The sequence below is a fragment of the Grampus griseus genome, assembly GCF_964374135.1.
Source record: "Grampus griseus genome assembly, chromosome: 2".
In the NCBI taxonomy this organism is placed as follows: domain Eukaryota; kingdom Metazoa; phylum Chordata; class Mammalia; order Artiodactyla; family Delphinidae; genus Grampus; species Grampus griseus.
The window spans coordinates 58346671-58364332 of NC_139018.1; the positions used below are offsets into that span (position 1 = coordinate 58346671).

The window sequence follows — 17662 nt, forward strand, 5'->3', positions numbered from 1 at the left end:
TAAAGATATTATGCCAAGAGTTTAAAAGGCCTAAATAAAAGAGCATTTTTTATTAGAGAAGACCATTGTGAAATTAGAAACATATTTATCTAAAAGAAAAAGATAGGAAAATGTGAATAATGCAACAAAAAGAGGAACTCTGAACTGGACAAGGAAAACAACATTCTATTTATGTCTTTGCCCAAGAATTTTCATCAGATACATGATGAAGAGAGTAGAAATCTATATCAAACCTATATATTATTTCTTTATAATTTATTGCAAATATTTACACACAGTTGGCAGCAAATCATACATTTACAAATGTATACATGGTTTGCTCATTAGTATTTGTAAAAATCTAGACAGACATTATTACAGTTAGGTTATCTGTAATCACCATTCCCTGCCCCCGCAAAACAGCTAAGTTTCTAGGGCCTACTTTGGCCACAACCATTAAAGAATTACCCTTTAGAAACTATTGCTTAAACAAGAATTATTTCTGCCTGGGTCTACCATATATTAAATAGTAATGGTAGAGATGGTTAGAGATAGTACCAAGGAGTTGATTACCATAATTGAATATTGGTCAGAAATGGATTCTAGCAGGAGGTGATATCTAACCTGGGTTTGGAAAAATAAAAAGAGGAAAAAAATTAACAATTTTAAATCCAGTCTCTGTTATATCAGCTGTGTGTTTTGGACTGGTTATTTAATCATTATGAGTTCTTAGATACAACATTCTCTAGATAAATGGAAATAATAAAGCATACTTCACAAAGCTATGGAAGGGCTAAATGAGGTACTTTGGAAATTATAGCTGGGTTGAGCACATATCATAGATTTGCAAAAAAAAAATGAGTTAAGTTTCTATTTTCTCATAATAGTATATCAATTAGGATATAGTTCATTATATCAAGGATTGAGCCTGCTGGAAATTAATTTTTTTTATAACTTGCAGAATGTTTTATAAATAATGAGCAATTTAAATGGAGAAATATTTTATGTTGTTTATTTATTTAACAAATATTTACTGAATGCCCACTACCTGCCAGGCAATACTCTAGGCACTTGGGATACATCAGTCAAGATCCTTTTTCCTCTGGGGGGATATAAAAATAAAGACAGCAATGAAAACTTTAATGAGCTAACTTAAAGGAAAGACAGGGTAAGTGGGATGCTTGGAGTCATGATTTCCTGGGATTGTGTAGTTAAAATAGATGTGTTGCTTTTCCCATTTTTCTACCACTCTTTTAGGTCCAACCCCTGCTTTACTCTGCATCCTGGAAGGTTTACTTCTACAATGTGGCATTGCTCAGGCTTCCTTTCTAATTGTTTTATGAGTCAGTTAAGCCACTGGGAGTTAGTGACAAAAAATTAGAAAAGAAAGAATGAGAATGATTCTTCACACACCAGCACTTTTGTTCTAGAAATCATTGCCTCCTTCCACTACTATGGGTATCAAGGAAAGATTAACCACCGCACTCTTGAGGCAGCTGCAACTTTAAGGAGCTCAAAAAACACTATTTCCTCACCATTTCCCTTTACCCTCTTGGGAGTCTTAGATCTTAGCCATCGCTCTGTCACGTGTGTCATGTTGAAAATCATGAACCTCACTGAGCCTGAAATTTTTGCTCTATAAAAACAAATACATCTATCATATTGTGGTTTTGATTTGCATTTCTCTGATTAGAGATGCTGAACACCTTTCATGTACCTGTTGGCTGTTTGTATATCTTCTTTAGCAAAATGTCTCATCAAGTCGTTTGCCCATTTTTTAATCAGGTTCTTTTTTTGCTACTGAGTTTCAGTTCCTACAGTTAACAATATGGTGTTGTGCCCTTAAAAACTTAAGGGGATAGCTCTCATACTCAATGTTCTTACCTGCCCCTCATCTCCCGCCTGCCACACACACACAAACGCACACACAAGAAAAAAAAAAGAAAGAAAAGACAAAATAGCAAAGGGGATCTTTTGGAGGTGATGTATATGTTTATTATCTTTTTTGTTGTGATGGTATCACAGGTGTATACATATGTACAACCTCATAAAAATGTATATATTAAATATGTGTAACTTTTTGTACATTAAGTATACCTTAGTAAAGTTGGCTTATTCTTCCTTGACCCAAAGCTCTGTGTGAAATCCAGCAGATAGCAAAACAAAGGTCCATATATATCTCAGCTCTACTTTCGGTTTTTTATTTTGCATTTCAATGGACTGAACCCCCACTAAAAGAAAAAAAAGTATTACAACATCTTACTTACAATGTCTTTATAATAATGTTTCATACCGGGTAGGATAATTCCACCCTTCATATTCTTCTTTTTCTGAAAATAGTATGTGAACTTCTTTAGCCCTTTAATCTTCCATGTAAATTTGAAAATCAACCTAACAATTTTCATGTAAAACTTCGTTGGAATTTTTATTGGAATTACATTGAATGTATAGAAGAGTTAGTGGTGAATTCACATCTTAGAGAAATGATTGTATGACATCATTTTTCTGGTATTATGGTAATTTATGTTTACATATTTTCTAATATTCAGGCAGTCTTCAATAAAACCACTTTGTCATGGTGTAGTACATTGTTCAGTAAATGCTGCATTTGAATTGGCAATATTTGCTTTAAAATGGTCACATCTAGATCTATGAGAAAAATGCACTTCTAGTTGCCTTCTCATTATGTATTCTGTCTTTCTTGATACCAATTCCTTTCTTTTTTTGGTAGCTGGAATCATAAACAAGCTGGAACTATTTGCTACTTTTGTTCTCTAGAAAACTTTGAAAAATATTTCAAAGATGTATTATTTGAAAGCCATTTTTAATTTATGTCATAGAAAAAATGAAAAATAAAGCCTTAGACTTCTAATCCAGAATTTCCACTTTACTTTTCAAAAAACTCAATGCTGTATAAACACTTTAAATTTTAATTCAAAGTATGTATTTGCATGTCAAATAATTTAGCCCTCTAGTGTAACAAGAGATTAAATCCCCTATTTGAGCTCTACCAAATCTATCAAAATAAATTAAGCTTGAATATTTATTCATTATCACAAATTGCCTTTGAGATTAACTGTTTTATTTAGAATGCTATTCTAAGAGAACACTAAGTCTGGTTTGAAACTACAAATACGTATAGAATAAATCATTTAGACTTGATACTCAGGACTTCCTTTGAGTAATAACTTGCAATTTCAATTCCATACAGTACATTTTTGATCATCTTCAAGTAGTGCTCTTTGATCGAATCTAACAAAATGCAAAATTGTTCTTCAATTTGCTCAGATTAACTAATATATAGGATATAGGCTAAAGAAGAAAGGAGGGGACTTTCAATTAAAATGTAACAAGAATATGTCTTCATTTCTTACCACAGTTAGATTAGACTGTGATCAGTGACACATTATTTGTTACAGAATAATCATAGAGATTGTTGTTCTGTTAACTGACTTCTAGGTTTTAAGAATGAATTTTAAATGGAAATTTTATTTATAAAAAATGGAGACAGCACTGAAATAAAGTCATTGACATATGCTGAAATCACAAACTGTAATTAATATATTTAATTTTTATTTTGCTATATAAGAAAGCTCATAGTTTAAGAGCTTTTCTATGGATACTCCTTCCAGATAGAGAATAAGGAGAGAAAATATGTCTAAATTAATTTACATAAAATCTGGTGGTGCAGAGCATTCATTTGTCTCAGCAGCTCCGTCAAACTAATGAGCTGTCATACTAAGGGACAGCCTTCTAAAGTTGTTTGACTCCCACAGAAAGAATTGAAGGGTATTAGCAATATCTATCAATAGATATTAGCAGAAAAGTTTATAAAAGTATTGATATTAGCTATCACTCTTTTAATATTTTATCAAACTGTTAGTAGAAAAAACTGTCTACTTTCCTCACCTGTTCTCAAAAGTATTATATCTGGCATTATTCTACTCCTAGCTTACCTTTTGCTTTTGTTGATTTATATTGTTGGTTAATATACAATCATCTTAATGAGTTGATTAAATAGGGAGAAAAATTAATCATTTCTAATATCTTCTCAAAATCAAAGCAAATATTACTTTAAAGCTGTTAATTACTCAACTAGGACAAGTGTTAAAAATAAATGAAAAAACAAATCTTCACTATACTGGATACATTGATATACCAGAATGAGACAAACTCCAACAGATATTCTGAGATTGAGCAAAAATATCTAAGTACATTTATTAATTCAATTATTTATTCATTCATATATTCACAATTTAAATAGATATATTTAATAACTGTTTGATATTTAGTCCATACCACAGTAATAGTGACTATAGTTCATGGACTCTGTCCTCAAACACTAATCATACCAATGGATAAGATATTTTTGTCCTCACATCAGTAAAAGATGCATAAGGTAAGTAAATTGCTAGGAACATAGGTTCTGCCTTCAGCTTTTGTGCATCCCAAGTTGCTGCTTATTTTTATCTAACTAAAACACAAGTCACATCAGTCTAAACCTCAGTATACTTGTTCCTAAGATCAGGCTAATAATAGTAACTGCCACCTAGAGACTTTTTAAGCAAATGAATGATTTTATATAAACTTCTGTTTTAATTATTATGACTGTTAATAGAATTCACAAATCTGTTGTCTTAACACACGCAGGTGTTTTAAGGGCTCCTATGCTCCATCATTCTTATTTTGAAATATTTTGAAACATTTCAAAATATTAACTTGCCATACACAGTGAGAAGACTCCTTCAGTCCTTAAATAAGTGAGAAAAAAAGTCAAAATAATTATGTAAATGTTTAGATCAGTTATGAATTATAAAATAAAGCCTAAGATCTGTAAAATCATAGGTTCCCATGCTGTCAGGAATACTGAAGTGACCTAGAAACTAATTAATTTTCACTAAATTCTCTTTTTCAGCCTTATTATGAGTATATTTTCAGCCTTTGTTTTCTAGCCTTTGTTTTACAATAGCTTTGAAAATAATCGCCAAGATTTTATGTGACATTTTCTCCTGCTCTCCTTTTAAAGACAAAACTAAGAGGTCACAGTGAAAAATCTTACAAAACACAAACTAATTACGCTGTTGTCTTATAGAGAGAGACTGATTATCATTAACCCCATAGATTCATCTGCCAGAGGAAAGAAAAAAGGTAATGTATTTTTCCCAAAAGGGAGTAGAAAGCATGGTGTTAGGAATGCAAATTTTAGAGTCAGAAAGACCTGCCTTAGAATGCATCCACAATTGGTTTGCTGTATGAGCTTAAAGAAGTTAATTTCTCTGTGCCTCAGTTTCTTCTCCCATGAAACAAACAGGTGTAACAATTTTACTTATCTCATAGTGCATTTCTAATGGTTAAATAAAGTAATGCTAGTAAAGTGTTTAAAACATGCACTGAACTTTGTTAACTTAAGCATTTGTAACATACTAACTAGATTCAGTTAATCACTTGGCCTCTTCTCCAGCTGATAATTAACCATACAGATTCTGTTTAGGTTACTTAAACCCATTTATAACTACCAGGAAGTTGAGTTCTGCAGATATTTGTAGGACATTTAGTTGGCTCATACAGCAAGTAAAAAAAAAAAAATCACTGTACTTTCCATAAATCAAACCTTTCTTGTTTTTCAAAATAAGCAATTTTCAGAGGTGTCACTTAGGAAGGTGACACCTGTATTGTGAACATGCACAGGGAGGTGGTATCAGGGACATGCTGTCAATTCTTATGACATTGAAAGAAAAGGTGACAAGGACCAAGAGTCTTGATGACTTGCACCTGACACAACTCCACTCATAGAGCAAAGGAGACGAGATCAAGTTGAGACTGCCAGGGACAAGGGGATGAATACATTAAAGAAACCTGTAAATAGAAAAAGACATTAAACATGAAGGCAAGAAATAAAAATTTAGGGACTTCCCTGGAGGCACAGTGGTTAAGAATCCGCCTGCCAATGCAGGGGACACGGGTTCGATCCCTGGTCCAGGAAGATGCCACATGCCGCGGAGCAATTAAGCCCATGCACTACTGAGCCTGTGTGCCACAAGTACTGAAGGTCACACACCTAGAGCCTTTGCTCTGCAACAAGAGAAGCCACTGCAACGACAAGCCTGCACACCACATCGAAGAGTATCTACCACTCACTGCAACTAGAGAAAGCCTGCTCACAGCAACAAAGACCTAATGAGTCCAAAAATAAGAAATTAATTAATTTAAAAAAAGAAATAAAAATTTAAGTATAGAACCTTTCCTTCACTAACAAGCATACATTATCTAACAGTAGAAGTGAAACTAGAAGATTTTTCTTCTTTTTCATTAATCTCTTTATGTCTTTCCTCAAAAGAAGAAATATGAATGACAGACAAGGAAAAAGACACTAATTACCTCAATATAAAGTGATTGGAAAGGGAAAACATAGGAAGAGGATGTGTTTTAATGTAATAAGCAATGTATGTGATGTACCTTAAACATATCAAGCATTTGATAAAGGGTAGCATCATAAAAACCTATACATAATCCCCAAATCATCATATTTTCCACTTTTCTTTAATCCTAACTCATTTCATTTCACTTGGCTTTGAGGAGGAGAAATCAGTATCTTCTGAGACTTCTTTATAATAACTACAGCATTACTGCATGCAAGAAATATACAGTGTAAGGGAATTAGCTATCACTTTTCAAAAATATAATATTTACTTCCCATCCCTTCTTTCCCCTTCCTCCCTCCCTCCCTCCTTTCTTCCTGAACAAGAATATGAATATTCTTAATATGTACTGTTTTGCATTCAAATGAACCTGGAAAATCTATATAAGCGTAAATTCACAATTATATCATTGTATTTTCTTGTCTGTATGTAGAAGATGTAAGTCAATGGTGGTTGTTATTCAAAAAGAACCTCCACAATTTTATTTCAAAATGGCCACTGCCATCATAGTTGATTTACCATCCACACTTCAGAGGAACAAGGTTCACACATCTGATGTTGGTGGAATCTTTTTATGAAAGTGCAGTATGACTTTGTCAAATATCAGCTAATATTAATCATGTATACCTAAAAACTTCATGAAAAGGAAATGATTCACATAACTAGAATCAAACAAAGAAATTATGAAAGTAGAACTACCTAGTTATAAAACATTGTTAATAGGCTTCCACATTTATTTCTTGAGAAACTGATAAATTATAAATGAAGTCAATGTTATTCCATTTGGATGCAGTTATTGAGCAATTTCATTTAAGAATATGTAATATTCTTTTGCTAAAAGGGAAAAAGCTCTTGAACATTAAAAATGTAGGTTCATATCTCATTATTACATAACAAAAAGAGTATAAAACTAAAACCAAGAAACTTAGTTATGCCAAAAATCTATAGTCTGACTTTGCCTCTATCATATTCCTGCACTATAATTTTCATTATATATAATTAAAAGATTGTGTTTAGTCATACTTTGTTTCCTTCCTACTCTAGCATTTTGTATTTCTAAACACATAAAAGATGGTATAATGTTATTACAAATCACAAATGTAATGATAATATTGTAGCTAACGGAGGTTAGCAGGAAGTATATTGTAAAATATCACAAAGACTCTCTTTCTGACCGAACTTTAGCCAGTCTCCTCTAAGCCATGTTCTCAACTAGGCTTCTGCATTTGAACTTCCTTGTTAATCTTTGCATTCTCAAGATTCCTACTAAGTCGGTTTAGCTAGAACCCTCATCTTTGACATCTGACTACTCTCCATACCTGATCAAATTCCTCACCTCGCCAACCCCAGGTAATATCTGAAAATCCTGACCTGCCTTCAGCAAGAAATCTGTTAGATCTGTTTAGCCAGAATCCAGCTAGAAACATCTTCATGTTTCCCATTAGTTAGTGTCCATCCACTCAACCCCCGCCTTGCTTTTGGCTCTAAATCCCTACTTCTTTTTTGCTGTGGTCAGAGTGGAGCCCAAATGTCTCTCCTCTACTGCAAAGCCTCATTGGGGTAGTCCCTTCTTGAATGAAGTCTTCCTTCCTTACCATCTTTGGACTCCTAATCATAACTTATTTTCAAATGTCAATCAGATGTTTTTTAGAAGTCTGTTAGTCACTTAAATAATCCAAGCCAGTTTCTTACCACTTACATTTGAATTACAGTAGTTATGTTTAGATACAAATTATAAGATTACACCTAATTAATCATTAGGTCATTTCCCATTGAGATCAGAGTGACCTGCCATTTTTGGGGGTGTCCAGGATGTCTGTTGACAGGTTTTTATTTCTTTTTAGGTTCTTGAATAAAGAGGGTTTTAAGAAAAAAAAAAAAACCCTCAATTTTTAGTTGTTTTAAATCCATTTTCTAAGTTTCTGGCAGATTTTTTTTTTCTTTTTTAAGGTTCATTTCAGTTTTTCTCCTCAAAGATTTATCAACAGGGCTTCCCTGGTGGTGCAGTGGTTGAGAGTCAACCTGCCGAAGCAGGGGACACGGGTTCGTACCCCGGTCCGGGAAGATCCCACATGCCGCGGAGCGGCTAGGCCCAGGAGCCATGGCCGCTGAGCCTGCGTGTCCGGAGCCTGTGCTCCGCAACGGGAGAGGCCACACAGTGAGAGGCCCGCGTACTTAAAAAAAAACAAACAAAAAAGATTTATCAACAAACCCATTTGCATGTATTCTCATAATTACAGCTTTATATGATCTTCTCTCAGTGAACTAAGCTGGTGAAGAGAACAGAATCAGCCCATTACAACAAACATCTCATGTGGAGAGGCAGTGGGTGGATGCACTAAACTGCTTCAAGGAGCTGAACACCAAAGGCTCTCCTGAGCTGCAAAAGCAATGATATTTAATTTGTCAATACTGAGGTTTCAAACCTACTATGTAGTGCACAGATATGGAAAATACAGAAGAGTGGAGATTCACAGCTGGAGTTATTGTTTATAGGAGATAAAATAAAACCTAAATAAATCCCTAAGTAAATGGAGGAAAACACTACTACCAGTAAACGAGCTCAGAGAAATCTTCAGTCCTGAAAGAGACCTGGACCACAGGGAATGGAAGTCAAGTTTGCAATACAGATACAGAGATTTATTTGTAAGACCATGCATAGCTGAAAGAGTGTACAGTTTGAGACTGTGAAAACAGTGACAAACTAATGGCTTTGCCACTTGCCAGAAAAATTACTTAATGCCTTTGAGGCCATTATATCACCTATAAGATGGGAATAATATCTATTTGGGAGTGTTGCAACAAAGGTTGGGGAAAATCACCTACACAATATTCTATATGTTGGCTTATTGATATGAATTTAAACATGGATTTTTTTTTCTGGTATAAAATTACCAAGTTAGGTGGACACTTTACTGATGATCTTAGGATTCTAGTTTTAAAGATTTGTAAATCTTATTGTGTTATCCATATACATGTAGCCGCAATATTCTTTTTGGTGCATGCATTTAATTATAATCACGTTTGTTACCTCATAAGAAAAATCTGTCCTTCAAAAGGTAGCTTTAAAAGTAGTTCAATTTCAAAAAAGGTTGCTATATCAAAGCTAGCAGTATTACGTATTTTCCACTTGTGTGCAGAGAGGGTCTTTGTTGAATTAGCACTTCCTGAAGTTAAGGGTATGCTGTGTATTTTGCAGCATTTCTTCAAGAACAAAAGAAAGATCTACAGATTCTAGTACTGACTTATCTTAGGTTTCTACAAATGTAAAACCTGTGCCAAGGACTTATAGAGTTGTAGTTTATTTGAAGATGCAGAAGAGGAAAAGCCAATTTAGGTTTACATTACCAAAATTGTTGCTTTGGGCAACAGTGCTTGATTCCATTAGGAATACTGGACAAGAGTCCAAATGCCTGCCATCATTCTCAACCTAAAGGGTAGGAGATGGGAGCATTTTACTCAGCTGTTCAGTCCACCACTCTTCCCCAAACTTGAGGGTTTTCTCTGGGGTGTTAAATCCTCACACTTCTGAGTTTCATCTGTGTGCATCCTGAGGAACTCTGAGAGATGCAGAAGTGTCACAAGGGAAAAAAACAAGAGTAGTTGAAGTGAGATGTTGTCAGCTCAAACATGTCTCTCTCATAGCTTCTAGTGGTTTGCTGGCAATCTTTGGTGCTCCTTGGTTTCTGCTGCATCACCCCAATCTGTGCCTTCATCTTCACATGACATTCTAATTATAAGGACACTGGTCATATTAGGTTATGGGCCCATCTAACTCCAGTATAACCTCATCTTTATTAATTGCATACACAGCAATCCTATTTCCAAATAGGGTCACTCCTGAGGAACTGGGGGTTAGGACTTCAATGCATGAATTTTGAGAGGACATAATTCAACTATATAAGTAGTAGCATGTATTTGTATATCTACCAAAATAATGATTTTATAATTATAAATATTACTATATTGTTACATAAAATCATTGTTACACATTTAAATTTAAATTAATGTAGGGATTTACTCACATACATGAAATTGTTCTTGCTTTTAAATATCAATACTTCCTGTATCTCTGACCCTCTAGTTTAAATTATTCTTCTTCTGTCTGGCATATAGACAGAATTTCTTTTTGCTGCAGGTGTGCTGGTAGCAATTCCTTTATTTTTAATGTCTGAAAATGACAATTTAAATTTCATTCTTAATATATTTACTTACTATTGATAGGTTTTGTTTCATTTTTTATAGTTATTTGAATTGTTTCTGTTGAGAAACAAAATGATCAGTTCTACTCATTACTTTTTTGAATGTAAACTTTGTTTTTTCTTGTAGTTGTTTTGAGATTTTTTTCTCTGTCTTTTTGTTAAACTATGATCTCCTATAATGTAGATGACTTTTTATAATTCCATCTTTCAATTTAAAGAGTTTTAAATCTGTAGCTTGATATATTTTATCGATTTGGAGATTTTTTATTCATCATCATTTCTAATATTACTTCTTCTCCATTATTCCTTACTAGTTCCTCTGGGGTTCCAGTTAAATATGAGTGAGGATTTCTTACTCTAGCTTCTTTACTTCCTATTTGCACATCTGTCTCTTCTATCCTGTGATTTCTCCAAGTGTCACTTTGGCTATTTTACTCAAGCTCTTACTAATTCTCTCATCATCTCTGTCTGTTATGTTGTTAAACCTATCAACTTACTGGTTAATATTACTTATCAGTTTTTTTTCAGGTCTACAATTTCTATTTTTTAAATCTGTAATGTTTCAGTTTCCATTTCTCCACTGAAATTCTAAATCTTAGACTTTTATTTTGTTGAGTATAGTGAGCAAAAGTATTATTTTTAACAATTTTTATTTGAGATAATTATAGATTCACAAGAAATTGCAAGAAGTAGTAGAGAGACACCATATGTACACTTTACCTAATATCCTTATGGTAATATCTTGCAAAATTATAGTATATCACAACCAGAATATGTGCATTGATATAGTCAAGATATAGAACAATTCTATTACTGCAAGAATCTCTCATGTCCTTTTATAACTACACCTACTGCTTGTATCCTTGTTCTTGTCCCCTGACAACCACTAATCTTCTCCGATACATAATAATAAAATTGTGATAATGCAACATAAAAGGAATCATATAGCATGTAACATTTGGGGATTGGGTTTTTTTCCACGCAACATGATATTCTGGAGATTCATTCAAGGTGTTGCTATCATTGTTACTCCTTTTTATCATTGAGTAGTATTCCATGATAGGTATATACCACAGTTTGTTTAACCATTCACCCGTAAGTGACATTTGGGTTGTTTCCTGGTTTGGCTATTACAAACAAAGCTGCTTTGAACAAACATCCATTCCCAGGTTTTAGTGTGAACATAAATTTTCATTTCTCTGGGATAAATGCCCAGGAGTGCAATAGCTGGTTCAGATGGTAATTGCTTGTTTAGGTTTTTAAGAAATTGTCAATCTGCTTTACAGAGCAACTGAACCATTTTATATTCCTTCCAGCAACGTGTGAGCAATCCAGTTTCTCCACATCCTTGCCAGCCTTTAGTGTTGTCATTACTTTTGATTATAGGTATTCTAATAAACATGTATTTATAATTCATTACAGTTTAATTTGCATTTCCCTAATGGCTGAAGATGTTGAATGGTTTTTCGTATGCTTATTTTCCTATTAGATTAGATTTTCCTACCTAACTAGCCTTTTCAGTGAAATGTCAGTTTATGTCTTTTGTCCTTTTTCTTATAAGATTGAGAGTTCTTTTATATATTTATATATTTGGGGTACTATTACTTTGTCTGATAAGTGGCTTGCAAATGTTATTTCCCAGTCAGAACTTGTCTTTTCATCCTCTTAACTAAACCTTTCACAGGGCAAAAATTTTAATTTTTATTAAGTATGATTTATATATATATTTTTTTCTTTATGGATCCTGTTCTATTGTTAAGTCTAAGAATGCTTAATGTACCCTTCTTAGGTGCTGACGATTATCACCTATTTTTTTCCTAAAAGCTTTATAGTTTTTGTTTTTATAGTATTGTATTTTGCATAGTATTGTGTTATGAGCTAATTTTTGTATCAAATGTGACATTTAGGTTAAGACTTTTGGAGGGCAGGGGGGACTATGGGAGTCTTATTGCTCCAGCACAATTTGTTGAAGTCTATCCTTCCATCATTCAGTTGATTTTGCTCCTCTATTCATTTGCAGATATTTGTGAGGGATTATTTCTAGAGTCTCTATTCTGTTCCATTGATCAATTCTGGCAATATTCAGCCAATGGCAACTGATAACCACAGTTATATAGTAAACCTTAATTCTAGGTATGCTGATCCATTCATTTTCTTCTTTTTAAAAATTGTTTCAGCTATTTTAAGTTTCCATTTCCTTTGCCTTTCCCCATAAATTTTAGGACATCATGCCTATCTCTATAATGAATCTTCTAGGATTTTTATAGGAATTTAATTAAATCTATATATCAATTTGGATAGAATTGTATCTTTACTTTGTTGAATCTTTCAACCCATGAACAGTGTATGTTCTATTTAAATACAGCATAATTTACTTAAATCTTTTATTTCTTTAGTTATGATTTTGTAGTTTTAAGCATACTAGTCCTTTACATGTTTTGTTAGATTTACATCTAAGTATTTCATTTTTAGAACAACTGTAAATGGTGTGGTAACCTTTTTATTTTTTTGTCCAAGAGTTCACTGCTCCTATGTAGAAATACAATAGATTTTGTTTGTTTACTTTGTATCTTGTGACCATGCTAAACTCACTTAGTACTAGAAGTTCTTTTTGCTGTTGTTGTTGTTATTCTTGTTTCTTAGTTTCCTTGGTATTTTCTCCATGGAAAACTATGTTGTCTGTAAATAAGTTTCTTTTCTTCCTTTCTAATCTGCTTACCTTTTATTTCATTCACTCAGTCATTCCTTTTTGCCTTATTCCATTGGCTAGAAATTGCAGTACTATGGTAAAAAGGAATGTGAAGAACAGAAATTCTTGCCATGTTCCCAACCTCAAGGGGAAAATTACTAATTTTTAGGTGTGATACTTGCTGTACTGTTTTAATACAGGCATAGCTTGGAAATATTTGATAACATTTTACCCATAGTCGAACTTCTTTCAAAATCAGAGTCAATCCTCTCAAACTCTGCTGTTGCTTTATCAACTAAGTTTAAGTAATATTCTAAATCCTTTGTTGTCATTTCAACAATCTTCACAGCATCTTCACCATGAGTAGATTCCTGATCAAGAAACCACTTTCTTTGTTCATCCCTAAGAAGAAACTCCTTATCCATTAAAGTTCTATCATGAGATTGCAGCAATTCAGTCACAACTTCAGGCTCCATGTCTAATTCTTCAAGAATTACCAAAATGTGACACAGAGACATGAAAATGTTGGGAAAATGGTACCAATAACTTTCTGGATGCAAGGTTGCCACAAACCTTCAATTTGTAAAAAATGCAATATCGTGAAGCACAATAAAATGAGGTTTACTTGTATAAGCCCTTTATCAAATCAGAATCCTCCCTCTAAGTCTGCTCAGTTATTATCATGAATGGGTATTGAATTTTCTCAATAAAATATGCTCTGTGGCTTTTCTTTTTTAGCCTATTAATATGGTGGAGTTTAGTGATTGATCTTCAAATAATGAACTAGCCTAGTATCCATGGAATAAATAAATTTGGTAATGGTATATATTTCTTTTTATATATTGCTGAATTATATTTGCAAATATTTTGTTAATTTTTGCATCTATATTCATGAGGGATATTGGTCTATAGTTCCTTTTGTAATATCTCTGATTTTGGTATCAGGGTAATGATGGCCTCATAAAATGAGTTGAAATGTTTCCCTCATATTTTGTGGAAGAAATTGTCTAGATTCAATATTCATTCTTCTTTATAAATTTGGTAGAATTCTTCAGTGAAAACACATGGGCCTAGAGATTTATTGGGGGGAGTTTTAATGAGTGAATTCAATTTCCTTAATAGTTATGAAGCTATCAAAATTATTATTTCATATTAGATGAGTTGTGGAAGATTGTGCTTTCCAAGGAATTGGTCTACTACACCAAAAGCTAAAGTTACGAGCATCAAGTTGTTTCTAGTGTTCCCTTATTATCCTTTTGACATCTACAAGGTCTTTAGTGATATCCCATTTGGTTCTATTCCTGACACTGGTAATTTGTGTCTTTTCTCTTTGTCAATATTTGAGGTTTATTAATTTTATTGATCATTTCAAAAAGTAGGTTTTTAATTTTCCTTTTTGCTTTTCTGTTTTCTGTTTCATTTATTTCTGCACTTACCTTTTTATTACCATTTTGCTGCTTGTTTTGGTTTATTTTGCTTTATAATTATCTTTTTTTGTTAAGAAAGAAGTAAAAGTACCTGTAATTTTGATAATTTCTTGACATGGTAAAATAATTTTACATTACAATCCAAAGGTGGTAGGGTGAGGAGGAGGGGCAGTGGAACAATCCAACAAACAAAAAAGAAATTGAGAGACACATGGTAGGAGGAGGGAAGGGTTTTAGCTGGAAGGGGTCTGGAGAGTGGGTAGGGGCACAACTAAAATGCAATTGCTTTGTTACTGAATACTCTTCATGGGAAAACAGCATCCTGACTCCTTCTCTACACCATACTGGGAGTAAAAAAAAAGATGCATTCAGGTGGAAATATGATTGGGGGTTGGAAGACAGAGACAAAGAAAGAATAAAAGTCAGAAATAGACACTGAGAGAGTCACCAGCAGATTGACAGCAGATATTGACTCTCCAGTAGTGGTAGAATAAAAAACTGGGGGTGTTATGGGTTAGTACAAAAGCTGTAACAAGTGATATCTCTGGAAGATTTGAGATATAGAGGCAACTTTTCTATGGTTTTGACTTGCCTGACAGATTTCTATATACACAGAATATGTACATGCCCGTGTGGGCATTTACACATATGCACACAAGTGCCTGCTTTCCCTAGAAGTAAAATTCCAAAAAGAAAGCCCAAAAGGAGCAGCAACAATGGCAGCAGCTGACCTTCACAGCTGCAGACACCCCCCCACTCCAAATTACCAGGGCAGGGGGGAGGAGGTGACAGCTAACAGAGTAGGAAGGCATGTGCGTGCATGACTATGTGTAGGTGTATTATGGATATATGTGCATGTAAAAATCTTAGTTATAAAAACATCTGAAGGAGCTAGGGATTTGGCTGAAGGTCCAAGGTGTTTTTTGTCATGCTCAGGTTCAGGTTCAAAGTGGAATGTATGTAGATGGGAAACCCTAAGTCATCATCAGGGCAACTGTGGCAGGCAGGATCCAATGTCCCACAGTGGCAAGAGACACTAATCTTTCCTCAGGAAGAGAAGAGCTGATCCACTTGACTCCAATTTTTAAAAAATACCTAGCATTTTCTTCTAGTTCCCTCAGTTCCTAACCAACTAACCATCAAAAGGAAGAAAACACGAAGCCCAAGATATTAGCTTGTCTCCCCTAAAGGAAGGAAAAGTGGAAGAGAGAAAGCATATGTATTCTTATGCTAACATATTGGGCACACAAACCTGGAGTTCTCCAGAAATTAGGACAGGTTTATTGATTTTATTTTATTATGAGGTATTGGGGAAGGAAATAGAAGGCCTGTAAAAAAGAGGTAAGTCTGTCACAGAACTACATGACAGTTTCATTAAACTCTAACTAAAAACACAGAGAAGTGTGATTACTATTTCCAGCCAGTTTCCCCATCACCATAGTCATGTAGCAAACTAAGGTGATGTGGGTCTTGAGCCAGACTCACAGAGTTCCCTGGCCTTGGCCTCTGTACAGTGTCTCTGCATTTGATCTTTTTGATATTTTTCAGGATCACGTCATGTAGAATGACATATTGATCCTTTAGCTCTGATATGATGAGCTAAAAGCTGGTATGTTCTTTCTCATCAATACCTGTCAGGGTGCAAGAAAGTCCTCCACATGGGGATATTTAGCTATTTTGGAAACCGATTTGGCTCTTGTAACATAATATCTAGAAATCTGATCCAGATGAGATGCAGCTCTCAACATTCTTAGCTCTGCAATTGTCTTCTCCTAAATGGACACCCCGAAGTTGTTCCCATCTTCTAACACAGGAATTAGGAGTTGTACCCACATTTTTATGGTGCTTCATTTCAGGATCAGCGGCCAGATCTCATGTTTCACTGTCTCAAAACTCTCCACTAACTCCTGGTTGCTTTTTAGCATCACATTGGGCATCACAAATACCATGGTTCCTTGGAAGGCCTCCACACTCACCCAATCTTCGCTTCTTGGAAGTGGGATCTTCCAGTCCATTGTGGCTATTGGTGAGAAGAATAGTCAGGGACCAGCAGACTCATGTCTGAGTGGATCTGAGTTAGGTTATATATGTTTAGGATTGGTCCTTTCAAAAAACTGTCAAGTTCTAACAACTTCTTTGAGAAAATGTTTTCCACCAAGTCTTCTGCCTCAATTGTGATCTGCTCTCTGAAAGAATCAACCTTTGAATGGTGGGTAGCGTCAGAGGGACTAGAGGAATCTCAGTGCTCCCTGGAGGTGGCTGCGCTCGCTTGGCTCACACACAGTTTGCTGAGTCCCACCCTCAGTTCCTTCCTCCCACTTGCTCTCCTGCTGCCTGCTGCCTGCTCACACTCTATAATTATCTTAATTACTCCCTTTACATGTATCAGTGTTCCAATTTTTACTTCAGCCATCAAATATAAAACTTGAGAAGGAAACTGAATTTGCCCACATATTTGCCATTTCCATGTTCTTTCTTCCTTCCTGATGTTCCAAGTTTCCTTCTTTTAGAGAACTTCCTTTAGCTATTCATTTAGGGCAGGTGTGCTGGCAACAAATTCTCTATTTTCCATCATTTCAGAATGTCATTATACTCCCTGTCACTCCTAACATTTTTAAGCAATTGCTTTTTTTCTTCATTTCTGATGTTCCAAATTTCTGTTATCATTTCCCCTTTGTATTAGTTTCCTAGGACTGCCATAACAAAGTACCATAAACTTGGTGGTTGGCCTACAAAAACAGAAATTTACTGTTTCACAGTTCTAGTTGCTAGATGTCCAAGATCAAGTTGTTGGTAGGGTTTGTTCCTTCTGAGGTCTGTAAGGAAACATCTGTTCCATGCCTCTCTGGGTCTTCACATTGTCTTCCCTCTATCCTTGTCTTTGTGTCCAAAATTCTTCTTTGTGTAAGGACAGCAGTCACATTGGATTACAGCCCACCCCAATGA

At 34.5% G+C, this 17662-nt stretch overlaps 1 pseudogene across 1 annotated transcript; it reads right to left on the reverse strand.

Annotated features, from left to right (window-relative positions):
* Nucleotides 1–16126: 16126 nt before the first annotated feature.
* On the reverse strand, nt 16127–16775 carry LOC309819243 (proteasome activator complex subunit 3-like; annotated as a pseudogene). The gene has a single exon. The product of its transcript is annotated as a proteasome activator complex subunit 3-like (transcript).
* Between the last annotated feature and the right edge of the window lie 887 nt (nt 16776–17662).